Source organism: Delphinapterus leucas, chromosome X (assembly GCF_059928025.1).
Source record: "Delphinapterus leucas isolate spDelLeu-1000000601 "Yukka" chromosome X, BTC_Dleu_Yukka2, whole genome shotgun sequence".
In the NCBI taxonomy this organism is placed as follows: domain Eukaryota; kingdom Metazoa; phylum Chordata; class Mammalia; order Artiodactyla; family Monodontidae; genus Delphinapterus; species Delphinapterus leucas.
Genome location: NC_143150.1, coordinates 132,672,969 through 132,686,456, shown reverse-complemented (window position 1 = coordinate 132,686,456; position 13,488 = coordinate 132,672,969). Strand labels below are relative to the sequence as shown.

Below are 13,488 nucleotides of genomic sequence, written 5' to 3'. Positions count from 1 at the left end.
TTTAAAAAAAAGCGGTTCTTGCCTCTGTCACCGAGCTCTTGGGAAACTCTTGATTCCTTGGGTGTGCATTTACTGAAATGCCGTGTAATATATTAAGCGGTGGGGTTGGGAAGATGAAAAAATATGGCTTTTCAATTTGCAGCAACATGGATGGACCTAGAGATGATCATACTGAACGAAGTAAGTCAGACAGAGAAAGACAAATACCATATGATGTCACTTATATATGGAATCTAAAATATGACACAAATAAACTTACCTACAAAACAGAAACAGAGTCACAGACACAGAGAACAGACTTGTGGTTGCCTAGGGGGAGGGGAGTGGGGGAGGGATGGAGTGGGAGTGTGGGGTTAGCCGATGCAAACTAGTATATATAGAATGGGGACCAAATCTAAAGCACAAGCCTTGACCGGGGGTCGTGGGGCAGAGAGAATGGACCACCGGTCAAAGGCTGGGATGTGGGCTTCACCAATCACTCCCGGGTTGTCAGCCTCTAGAGATGTTACATTGTAGCACCTCACTGGGGGTCAAAGACTAGAAGATGGCCCTGGGAATTGCACACACACACACACACACACACACACACGATTGAGTCAGAGACCTCATACGGCATCCCTGGTCTTCAATTTACCAGCCTTGTGATAGTCTTTTAAACTGTGTGATTCCCCAAGTCCCTGTCCCGTAAAACAGGACCACTAACATTAACCCTCGGAGGCAAGTCAGGTAAAGTATTTTGAGGACCCACAGGGATCCTGTGTTGTAGAAATGCCTTGGGGATGAGGAAGCCCGGTGAACCGTTTGTTTGGGAGGCTTCACGGAATGTTCGTGACGAGGAAATCCAGACCCAACATTGTCCTCTTGATGGCGGACGACCTCGGGGTGGGAGACTTATGCTGCTACGGTAATAACTCAGGGATGTAAAGAAACCTCCAAGAAAGAAAAAAGGAAGGAGGAAAGAAAGGAAGAAGGAAAGAAAGAAAGAAAGAAAAAAGAAAGAGAGGAGGAAAGAAAGAAACTGCCCCGCGTGTAGCTTGTAGCTGTGGTGCTGTGCCAGCCACATCTCTGCCTTTGAGGAGCGTGGCTTGTGGGGAGCAGTTTCCCCCGAGAACAGCAGAGGGGGCCCTAGGAAAGCTGCAAAACATCGAGAGAGCATTTGGGATCCCGGTCACCTGAGTCTATACTTGTTGCTGTTTTTATTTCTGTGCTAAAATACACATGACACAAAATTCATCTTTTTAACCAATTTAAAGCTAGCAATGCAGAGGCTTAGAATAAATTCACAATGTTTTACAACCAACACCTCTGTCTAGTTCCAAAACATTTTCATCATCTCCAAAAGGCAACCCTGGACCCATTAAGAGTCACTCCCTCTTTTTTCCTCCTCCCAGCCGCTCATCTCCTTTCTGTTTCTATGAATTTGCCCATTCTGGAAATTTTATATAAATGGGATCATACAATGTATTAGATTGCTAAGGCTACCATAACCAAGTACCACCGACGGGGGGAGAAGGGGTTAAATAACAAAACTTAAGTTTTTCGCAGTTTTGGAGACTAGAGATCCAAGGTCAAGGTATTGGCAAAATTGGTTCCTTCTTTTATTTTGTACTGAATCTTGTTTTTCCCCTTCCCCGCCTCCCCAGTTTTATTGAGATATAATCAACATATAACACTGTATAAGTTTCGGGGGTATGGAGTAATAACTTGACTTTAATATATTGTGAAATGTTGCCGCAATAAGGTTATTTAACATCTGTCATCTTATATAGATTCAAAAATAAAGAGAAAAAAAGAAAAAGAAAATTTTCCTTATGATGAGAACCCTCACGATCTATTTTCTTAACAACTCTCATATATAACCTATAGCGCTGTTAACTGTAGTCACCACGCTTCACGTTACAGCCCCAGGACTTACTTGTCTTATAACTGAAAGTTTGTACCTTTTGACCAACTTCATCCCCGGCCACATCCCTCCACCCGCTGCCTCTGGTGACCACACATCCTTTCCTATGAGTTTGTTTTTTGGTTTTTTTTTTTTTGTCTTAGATTTCTCATATAATTATCAAATGGAATTTGTTTTACTCCATCTGGATTATTTCATTTAGCATAATGCGGTCACAGTGCACCTGTGTTGTTGCAAAAGGCGGGACTTCCTTCTTTTTTTAAAAAAATTTATTTAATCAATTAATTTATTTTTGGCTGCCTGGGGTCTTCGTTGCTGCTCACGGGCTTTCTCTAGTTGCAGTGAGCGGGGGCTACTCTTGGTTGCAGCGCATGGGCTTCTCATTGCGGTGGCTTCTCTTGTTGCGGAGCACGGGCTCTAGGCGTACGGGCTTCAGTAGCTGTGGCACGTGGGCTCAGTAGTTGTGGCACGTGGGCTTCAGTAGCTGTGGCACATGGGCTCAGTAGTTGTGGCACGTGCGCTTCAGTAGCTGTGGCACACGGGCTCAGTAGTTGTGGCATGTGGGCTTCAGCAGCTGTGGCACGTGGGCTCAGTAGTTGTGGCTCGTGTGCCCTAGAGTGCAGGCTCAGTAGTTGTGGCACACGGGCTTAGTTGCTCCGCGGCATGTGGGATCTTCCTGGACCAGGGCTCAAACCCGTGTCCATTGCATTGGCAGGTGGATTCTTAACCACTGCGCTACCAGGGAAGCCCCGTTTTGAAGTATTTTGAGTTTTTCACTCATTATCTGCTTTTCTTGGATACATTTCATGTACAGGTTTATTCTTTGTAGTTGTAACCTAAGTAGGACTCAGACATTACCAGATGCTTGTGGTCTAGTGGCTGAGATGCAAACCATAGTTCAGGGAGCAATGGAAACCCACAGGGTCCTCTAAATCTTGCCAGGAACGTCCTCCTAGAAGAGCTTCCTGGAAACGTAGGGCGTCAGGAGGAAGGGTGTGTTCATCTCAGGAAATGGCGTGGCAAGATAACGCGGGCGTGCGTGGGTGTGTGCAGAGAATGCGGTGGACGTCTTAGATTATGAAAGACTCTCTAAGTCATACCCAGATTTCCGATTTCAACAGAGGGTGATGGATGGCCATTAATGAAGTTTGACCGGGGCAGGGACATGGATTGCAAGGGCCTTTCCAAAGGTGATTGAGACTGTTAGAAGGGACAACAGCTGGTGGATTCCAGAGCACAGCCCCGCTGAAGCTCTACTCCAAGGCTATGGCACTGGAGGTGAATATCGGAACTTTTTTACTGAGGAAGAGCTATTAGAACTTAACATCAGATTGGATGTGAGAGACGAGTCTGAATAAGAAGGAAGATTGTCCAGGAACCCCTGCATTTCTGGCTTGGGTGACTGGGAGGGTGAGGATGTCCTTTGTTGAGGCAGGTTTGAAATAGGATGACAACGGCGTCTTTGTCTGACATGCTGAGACTTGGGTTCCTAAGTATACAGAAGTCTAGTAGGTAACTGAGCGTAGGACCTACACACCGGAGGAGACGTAAAGACGTGGATTTTTTGTCACGTAGGAAGAGGGGATTGAAGTTCAGAATTGAGGTCTGAGGATCTGATTCAGAGTGAGATGCCCATTGACATATGAATTTTGAATAACCAATGAATACATTTTTGGTACAAGTAATGACTCATGCGATATTGGGGATGTACCTATACTAATCAATTATTTGTTCTTCATGTGAAATACCAATATGACTGGGCATCCTGGTGATCCTAGACCCCAAAGGATATCTGCATTTGACATATAGGAGGAGAATAACGAAGTACAGAAAGAAAAGGGACTACCTGGGAAAGACTGGAATCATGGAGGTGCCAGAGGAGAAATTTCTAGGATGTTGGGATGAATCCTGGGGTTATCAGAGTCTCCTAGAATCCACAGTTCAAGGTGTGGCAAGTTTTACTGCATAAACCCCTTACTTCAATGAACTCCAGTGGGAGACCCAAGAGTTTCCATCCAGCCAGATACCCATCCACACACACGTTCATCCATACTCATTGCATCCCTCATCATTAAAATCTACATTTGTGTATCTATCTATCTATCATCTATCTATCATCTATGTCTATTTATCTATATGTCTATCTATATGTCTGTCTGTCTATCTATCTATCATGTGTCTATCTACCATCCATCTATCTATCCTGTATCCATCTGTCATGTATCTAGCTACCTATTATCTATGTATCATCTATGTCTATCTTTCTATCTATCTATCTATCTATTGTCTATCTACATGTCTACCTGTCTATCATCATCTATGTCTATCTATATGTCTATCTATCTATCATATCTTTCCATCATATCTATTATCTATCATCTACGTCTATCTATATCTATCTATATGTCTATCCTAACAGATCCTGGGCGACCATCTTGGAAACGATCCATTGACAAAAAGATAAGTTCACAAAAGGTGGAAGCATTTCTCTGCGGCTTCTTGTCCTAGGGGTTCCAACACATCCTTCTTTTATCACCTTAGGAGAAGATGCCTTTTGAATTTAGGATGTGGTAGAGCAGAATCTTAGAAGTTTAGCCTAAGAAAGCTCTTCTGAGGCCGTCTCGCCCCTTGTTTGATGGCTGAAGGAAACAGGTTATATAAGCTTCTATTAAGGCCACATCGCAGAGTGAATGGGGCTCTGATTGTTTCGCTCTTCCTTCTAGTTCCTCTGGTCACATGTTGAATACAAAGCTGCAGAAAAGGCAAGCCTTCCGTTCGGCCCTCTGAGTACATACCTGTGAACGCGCCTGACTACACACCAGCCCCTTCACCTCCTTGTTTATACTTTATTTTTTAACATGAGATGAACAGAGGGCTAAATATTCTAGCAACGTTCTCAGGCAGTCCTTGGGAGTCTTTTTTGTTTTTATTTTTTTAAATTAATTTATTTTTTGCGGTACGCGGGCCTCTCACTGCTGTGGCCTCTCCCGTTGCAGAGCACAGGCTCCAGACGCGCAGGCCCAGCGGCCATGGCTCACGGGCCCAGCCGCTCCGCGGCATGTGGGATCCTCCCGGACCGGGGCACGAACCTGCGTCCCCTGCAACGGCAGGCGGACTCTCAACCACTGCGCCACCAGGGAAGCCCAATAGGTGTTTTTAATCATTAGATTATTTAACCACTAGGGGGCACACTCATATAGCTGCGAAGTTGTCTGATTCAAAATCCTGAAACAACTTTTTAAAATGTATACATTTCTTTCATTTCTATAAAGGTAGCATAAGGTTTTTTTTTTCTTTTTATGGGTCTTGACATGGATTCTGGGACTACCAGGGGCTTGCTGGGGTCACGCAGCTGACCATGACGAGTCAGTTTAAACTTCATGCCTAAGAAAGGAATTTGCAAGGGACAGACACACTTTTCAACTTTTCACCTTCAATTGGATCAAGAAGTTCACCCCCACCTGCCTTGTGTATCTTAAAGACTATAATTTATAGATGCCTCTCAAACCGGTAATAACTTTGGTGGGATAGGATGTATGATGTAAATGTTCCGATAGGAAGAGCAGAAAGCAAAAGTTACAGAAAAACAGACAGAGGGAGTAATCGAGGTCCGTGACTTAATGTCTGGATTTTTCTGAGTGATAATATATTGATTACAATGTATTTGACTCATTCATCCCGTCGCTGGAGAGCGTTAATTGAGCACTTAGCAGTAGTCCAGCCACCTCCGGATGGAGTAATGGACATTTTCCGTTTCCCTGCTGGTGCGTGTCGGCCCTCTGAATCTCTCCTAGAATCTGAAATGTGGCCTTCTTGGACAAGCTTCGGTCCTTATCAAAAGCATCTCTGAAATTTTAGGTGGGGCTGGACAAGCACAGACCTGTTCCTAGACTTTTCATGTTTAAGGTAAGAGCTTTATTTTGGCTGAGCACTGAGAGACGGAAGAGAACCAGCATTGCAAAGAGCCGGGAGTGGAGGAAAAGACGAGGAACTGGGGTTTATGGCCAAAGCGGTGTGGCGTCCAGCAGCCCTGTGCTGGTCTTTGTAAAATGGGAGAATGATGGTTGAGGTTCCGAAGATTATGGTAAGCAGCTTATAGGATGTTCTAAATGGGAAGGGAAGACCTTGGTGGGTTATAAGGAAAGCATGGCTTTCCTGACACTCATTCTAGCTGCCATGTGGGGAGATGCAGAGAATGGGTGGTGGGAAGTAATACCCAGTAAATCGGGGACTGTAGGGGACATGCTGGCAACAGTAGGCTACGTGGGCGAGGATGGTAGATGTGCCCGGAGTAACGGCACAAGAAATGCCAAAGAACACCATGACTGAGGAAGTCAACTGGTGTGGGTGGAGGCAGTCTCCCATATATTTGAGACCCATATTGGCAATGGGAGTAACCAGATTTGCTGGTCATTGATTGTGGGCTGGGGTGCAGAAGAACGGACAGGATACTTATCACTGATGACTTCTTGTTTTCTTGTTTGAGCCACTGGAGGGATGCTGGTGCCGTTTGCAAAGATGGTGCTCGAGGGAAAAACCTACACACGGCAGGCTCTGAGTTCGAGATGCTCTCACCAAGAGACCCAAGTGGAAATGCCAAGGGAAGGCTGGATGTGAGGACCCCGTTGGTCTGGAGATGAGAAAGAAGCTGTTGGGGAGACTGGTTCCAGCCACCCCTGTTGGTTTCCTTGATCATGTCCTGTGCTAGTTCAAACTGACTCTTGCCTTCTGAGGACATGAATTCAACAAGTTCACTCTTTATTTCTCCTCTGAGGCTCCAAGAATGCCAACCGATGCTCCTTTTGAGAACAGAGTAAATTCAACGTCATTTGCCGTCTGTGCCGATAAAGTTATTACCTAACTTTAGGTAGAGGTAAAGGGACTGATGCGTGACCAGGTAAAATCAGGAAGTGACCATCTCTCTTTTTTCCCCCCAGAAAATCATTGCCAATTTAATTAAGAATATTTAATATTTTGGGTAAACAAATATAGTCATGGTACCCAAATATGTTGCCCAAAGGACTCCTTCCTTAGTGTTACTGCGCTATGGACAAAATCTCATAAACGCGTTTCTGTAGAGCAGTTTTTGTTACCTTAGCGGAGCTGCGTCTGTAGCTAGATCATGAGATGGCATTGTGACATGGAACTGAGCATTATGGTGATCTTAGATAAAATACTTTTCTAGGAGGGTCGTGAAGTGGTGGCTCCTGGTGGCATTTTAGGAGAAAAAATCAGAAGCTGTTTCTACATTTCAACTCTTAGAATATGACCACACCTCTTTTTTTTTTTTTTTCCGAGTGGCAATATGACATTTTTTTCCTTTTTTTCTTTTTCAGGTACTTCAAAGAACTCGCCATGGTATTCATGATAAAGAGGTCCTGTTAGTGCTACCAGAAAAAAACCCTTGTGAAAGAGGCAAGTAAATACAATTCAAAACAGACAACGAACTCGAAACCCAACTTTATTGCATGGAATTGAGATTCCAGAGGAGTAGAAAGTAACCAGAGGCAGAGAACCATTTCTTATGCGTGATTCCAGTGCTCAAGAGGACGAAAGAATTCTTATTTACACGACTTATGACCACATCTGTTTTGATGTCATTATTTTAGCTCATGAATTCAAGGCAGCTTTGAAGCCGATTTTTCACCTGTTTTATATATTCATTCAACAAACACTTAGGAGAGTGTGCTAAGGACTTGAACAGTTCCTACCTAATGAATGCTGGGAGAAGTGAGTTTCCATAGGATGCAAGATGGATGGACATATAGTTACACCCTCCTGGCTGTCAAGTGGGTTTTGAACTAAACAAGAGTGGGTCTTGAGGAGATGCCAATGAGAAAGGCATTGTAATCAGGAAAGTAAGAGATGATAAAACCTTCAATCTGGCCCCTGGCATCAGAGCTGGAAGGGTTTAGGGAAAGTGCCGATAAAGCCCAGACATACACAGTATCACTTCAAAACAGCCACACAGCCTCTTCCTCTTTTCCAGGAGAGGTTTCTGCGTCAAGGGACCAAGGAGACGGGTGTAGCTAAAATCTTAAAAGGCAGGAGTTCCAAGAAAGTGTTTGTATGAGTTTCCTGGGGCGGCTGTAACAAAAATGGCCACAAACTGGGGGCTTAAAGCCACAGGCATCCATCCTCCCCCAGTCCTGGGAACCAGACGTCTGAGGTCAAGGTGTCCCAGGGCCATGCTCCCTCCTGAGGCTCCAGGGGAGGGTCCTTCCCGCCTCTTCCAGCTTCTGGGGGCTCCAGGCGTCCCTGGGCTTGCGGTCCCATCCCTCCCGTCTCTGCCTCTGTCTTCCCGGGGCTTCTCCTCTGTGTCTGGGTCTCTCCTCTTCTGTCTCTTAGAAGGACCCTGTCATTGGATGTAGGGCCACCCTCATCCAGATGACCTCATTTCAAAATCCTTCACTTTATTCCATCTGCAAAAATCTTTTTTCCAAATAAAGTCACTTTCAAAACTTCTGGGCTTAGAACCTGGACGTATTTTTTTAGGAGTCACCATTCAAACCACTACAGTTTCCATATTAGGTATTTGCCTGGCGGCCAGTGGATTAAGGTGGGCTTCTGTGTGTTTTTAAAGGTTGAAAAGGCAGCAATAATAATAATGTTATTCCTGACATACCTCTTGGTATTTTAGCACAATAAAATTTCCCTAGATTTGCTTAATGAATCTCTACAATAAACAGCAAGGAATCGACTGTTCCATGTTTGATTTGAGTCTTGGATGCAGTGAAGGGAAATCTTAAAAGTCATTAAAAATCTCACTACCTCCTGATGGCTCACCAGACACCTTTCATGCTTCAGAAACAGCAAAAGAAATATAATTTCCAAGAGAGAGAGCGAACAGAATTCCACGTCGACATCTACGTCAATGGAAAACGTAGCTCGGTAGACATGGCTAGGAAAACGAACAGAGAGTAATTTTCAAGATTTCCTTTCATTAAAAACAAAGCTTGCTGGTTCAGAGATAAAGGAAAGTAAAGTGCATTTTTTTGGTTTTTTTTTTTTTTTTTGGTAAAGGAAAGAATCCTAAGATTTGTAGTAAACTGCTTGATATTGGCAGGAAAAGCGTGGCTGGAAATATAAAAGTGCTATCTTAGTTCAAGGTGACTCTGCAATGGTTCTTTGAAACTCCTCTTATAGCCTAGGTTAATCTGACTGATCTATGCAATATCAGAGCACAGGAAACCCATAGGGACCCATGCTTTACACGTCTATGTGGGATTCTGTGTATAAAGAAACGTGTCTTTCAATACAGGTTATTGGTAAAATTAAATAAACACTCTTGGTCATCATGCCTTTCTGGGTTTGCCAACGCTTGGTATACGCTCAACTCCAGTTCTAGAGGATGTGTATTATCTCTCACATCATGGATCAGAGCAGATTTTCAAAAACCAAGCGGAAATTCCACTCCAACGAAAAAAAATTCTTCCCTGTCAAATAGTATAAGCCCAACTGGTGCTTTTGAAACAACGGGATCAAGTCAGAGTCTAAACCCTACGGTTCTCTGATCATCCACTGTGGAGTCGAAATATTAACGGAAATCGCGAAACTGTTGGAAACACTCTGAACAGATGGATATACCATACACACCACAAGATGTCCATGGCCTTTACCCAAAGCAGGTGAGTCATTTTAAAACTTGATGATGAAACGACAGCTAGAGGTTTTTAAAAGGTCTATAGCAAATTTTATTTATATCAGACAAATGTTAAGTTAATCACTGCCTCTAGTTAATGCATATCCCAGATCTTGTGACGTTGTGCATGAGATCTAGACTCACTTGCTGTTTTTGCAGAGCTACATGGAATTGTTTATTGAGTCCAAATGGAATCACAGCTTAGCTGCCTTCCGTGCTGAAGGGCTCTGATCACTTCCTGAAGGGAAAAGAATGTGAACTCTTTGCAAAAGCACCCTACGTAGCACATTCTCTTGGAAATGCAGTGGCTATTCGAATTTCATGTTTGTGTCCATGTGGTCACTTGGAAATGTGATGAATTTCTACAGATAAATAGTTAGATGAGACATAGATAGAGGGCGATAGATAGATAGATAGAGATAGGGGTAGACATAGATAGATAGAGATAGATGACAGATACATAGGATAGATAAATGGCTGGACAAGTGGGATGGAAGAATGGATGTATGAATAGATAAATAGATGAGAGATAGAGAGATGACAGATAGGTAGATAGATGAATGATAGGTAGCTAGAAGATGGATAATAGGTAGATGACAAATAACTTAATGATATTAGATGATGGATAGATAGATAGATAGATGGATATAAATAGATAACACAAAACGTCTGGCCAACAAGATAAAGGACAGAATAAGTATACTGGACCTAAGCTTTCCACATACCCCTGCGTCTGCTGGCCATCCTCTTCCTCAGGCACAAGGGGTAGGCTCAGACTTTTCACACCCAGAGCCCTCACACCTGGCCATTCTCTGCAGTGAGGTGCATATTTACACCAGGAATATAGCAGCAGTTAAGATGGGACCATAAAAGTAAATGCAGAAGCTGCCTTATGGTGGACGGCGGGCAATGGGACTGGGTTTCAGCTACCGTAGCAACTGTCCTGTCTGTTTCTGTGCCCTGCGTGACCTCAGCCCTCGGCCAGGCAGTCCCCCTGACTCAGCTCTAGATGGGCCCCTGTTCTTTATGCCTCACAGGGACCCACAGGGAAATTCATAGAATATCCCATAAGTAACCGACATGGTATTTAGTAGCATCATTCCTTCACAAGTCAATCAGATTGAAGTGAACACATTTGAATATGCTAAGCCTGTTGAACACAGACATCCCTTCTGGTGAAGCAGAATTGCGTCATCGAACCAGTTACGGTGAGGAAAAAAAGTCATACAGTCAAAAAGTTAAGCCGTTTTTAAAAATATATGTGATTTTATTTAGAGTTTGTTTTACACATAGATGTAGGAAAGCATGGAGGACTTTCTTTTTCTAACTTTTTATTTTGTATTGGAGTATAGTTGATTTACAAAGCTGTGTTAGTTTCAGGGGTACAGCAAAGTGATTCAGTTATACATATACATGCATCTATGCTGTTTCAAATTCCTTTCCGATTTAGGTTGTTGCATAGCACTGAGCAGAGTTCCCTGTGTTATAGGAGAGGTCCTTAGGGCTTTCTGTCTTGTATGCCTTGCACGCAGAGTTCGTATTCCATAATAAACACCTAGGTCGAGTTTGTCAAGTGAATCAACAAATATGCAAAATGACTGGTGTTGAGTTCCGGACCTTGCTTGGCACTGGGTACAACACAACGTTTTCCAATATACGTCAAGGTTTTCACAGATAATAAACTGTATTATTATTATTGTTAGTAGACTTTACTTTTTAGAGCAGTTTTATGTCCACAGAAAAATTGAGCAGAGAAGGGACTTCCCTGGAGGTCCAGTGGTTAAGACTCTATCTTCCAATGCAGGGGCGCGCGGGTTCGAGCCCTGGTCGGGGGGCTAGGATCCCACATGCCGTGTGCAGTGTGACCAAAAATTTTTTAAAAATTGAGCAGAAGATACAGAGATTTTCCATACATCCCTTACACCCCAGCACCCATGCACAATCTCCCCCACTATCAACATCCCCACCAGATGGTACATTCTTTATGAGTGATGAACCTACATGGACACGTCATCATCACCCAGAGGCCATAGTTTACCTTAAGGTTCACTCTTGGTGTTGTACATTCTATGGGTTTGGACAGATGTGTAATGACATTACAGTATCAGAGCATTCTCACTGCCCTAAAATTCCCCTGTGGTCCACCTTTTCATCCCTCTTCCCTTCTTAACCCCTGGCAACCACTGATAATTTTACTGTCTCCATAGTTTTGCTTCTCCCAGAATGTCATAGAGTTGGAATCCTACATTACATGGCTGATAATCAATTTTTGAAGTAATATACCAAATTCTTTTCTTGGAAAGGAAACGTTTCTTTCTTTGATCAAAGCAATGCTTGAACCGCCGCCATGTGTCCGACATTTTATTGACATTACCTCATTTAATTATTCCAACATCCTCGTGAATTAGGTCTTAACATCAGCGTAGCTCAGAGATTCCAAGTTCAGGCAGGATCTGAGGGAGGGAGGGCTCTGAATTGCAACCCCTGTGTCATTCACTCCATCGTTGCTTAAGGACACCCCAGAGTCTGCTGTTGACTTTTAGGGTCAGTGACCTTACACTCACGCTACCCCTAGCCAATCATGTGTTCTGAGACCCCTTAAAATCTCCTCGGAGCTGAGATTTCATAGAAGTTAAATGTCCTAAGGTGAGTGGTCTTATTTAGGAAACAAGAACAAGGCTACTTGAGTATACAATTCATGTTTTATCATTCTGCTCGATCGCACTTCCTACGTACAAGTGGGGAAGACCCAAATAATTTTGGACAAATGCCTTGTGCAGACACAGCTATTAGAAAAATCAAAGGAGGCAGGGCCTAATTTAACAAGCAAAACGTTCTGCCTGGTTCTATGCACACACGGGAGAAGTCTTGAATTTTCATTTGGTAGCATAATTGGAAAGAATTCTTTCCTCTCTCTTGGGCATTGTATGTGGATTTTACCCTACCTTACAGTTTTGGGCAATCAAATAAAACACAAAAAGGTTATGGGTCTTGTCATATCCTGCCTAAGTTAAACAAGAGAGCGATTCAGAAATTTCTGAGGGGCTCCAGGGGACTTATTGGGTCTGTCCTGAGTGTGTGAATTTGTATGGGAATCCCAGAGTTTCCTCTTTCTTCAGATCCCCTTCCCTTCAGTTCTCTGGGGCCCCTTCTCATAATTAATAGCTTGCAAGTCCCTTCCTGCCCTTCAACTGAAGTCCCTATAACCTCACCGCATGCAAATAAAGAAGGGAATATGCGATGTCTACCTACAATAAAGGAGAATTAAAGGTGAATGAGCTCTTTTATCATTGGTATGTCCGCGTAAATGCTTGGCCGTGTGATTTCACCAAGCTTATGTTAAAGTAACCACGTGCTTGGGTTAGCTCCTACTGAATATATGAGTTTAAGAGACATAGGAAGGGAAAAAGCCATTTGTATAAGATGGTGCACACATGAGACAAACAGCTGGAGGGATGGACACACAAATATCATCAAGGGGTAGGAAAATAAACACAGATGACAAATATTTGTGTAGGACAGTCCAACGGAACATCAGATGGAAATAGCCACAGGCGGCCAAGAAAAAGCACAGATGGTGAAGAGATGTCAAAGAAAGCGGAGACTGTTTTCACCCTGGAAGCGGGCATGGTTCTACGTGTAGAATCCAGGTAGGTTCCCGTGTCTTGATCGTGGAAGCAGGGATGCCGAGGTCAGCAGGAAGCAACAGCTTCCCCTGCCTTTGCGGCCCCACACTCTCGCGCTCAGGTGTTTGCGGAAAATAAACGTGTCAACGTGCGTCTGTGATGTCCGCCCTGGGTTTTTCCCCAAAACAAAAACAGGTCTGCTCTTGAGCGCTCAGATTCCATCAGTGGCGCACTGCCAAACGCTGAGCTATGCAAACAGGGCAGGTCCTCTCCAAAGAGGAGAAAGAGGTCTCAACTTGTCTCAGAACCTTTCTGAT

General features: G+C 43.7%; 1 long non-coding RNA gene across 1 annotated transcript; it reads left to right on the top strand.

The window, feature by feature from the left end:
* Positions 1 to 4,340: 4,340 nt before the first annotated feature.
* Positions 4,341 to 9,824, top strand: LOC149744411 (uncharacterized). Its single transcript, XR_016391432.1, has 3 exons — positions 4,341 to 5,987; positions 6,390 to 6,800; positions 7,240 to 9,824. It is a non-coding gene; the product is annotated as an uncharacterized LOC149744411 (long non-coding RNA).
* Positions 9,825 to 13,488: the final 3,664 nt, after the last annotated feature.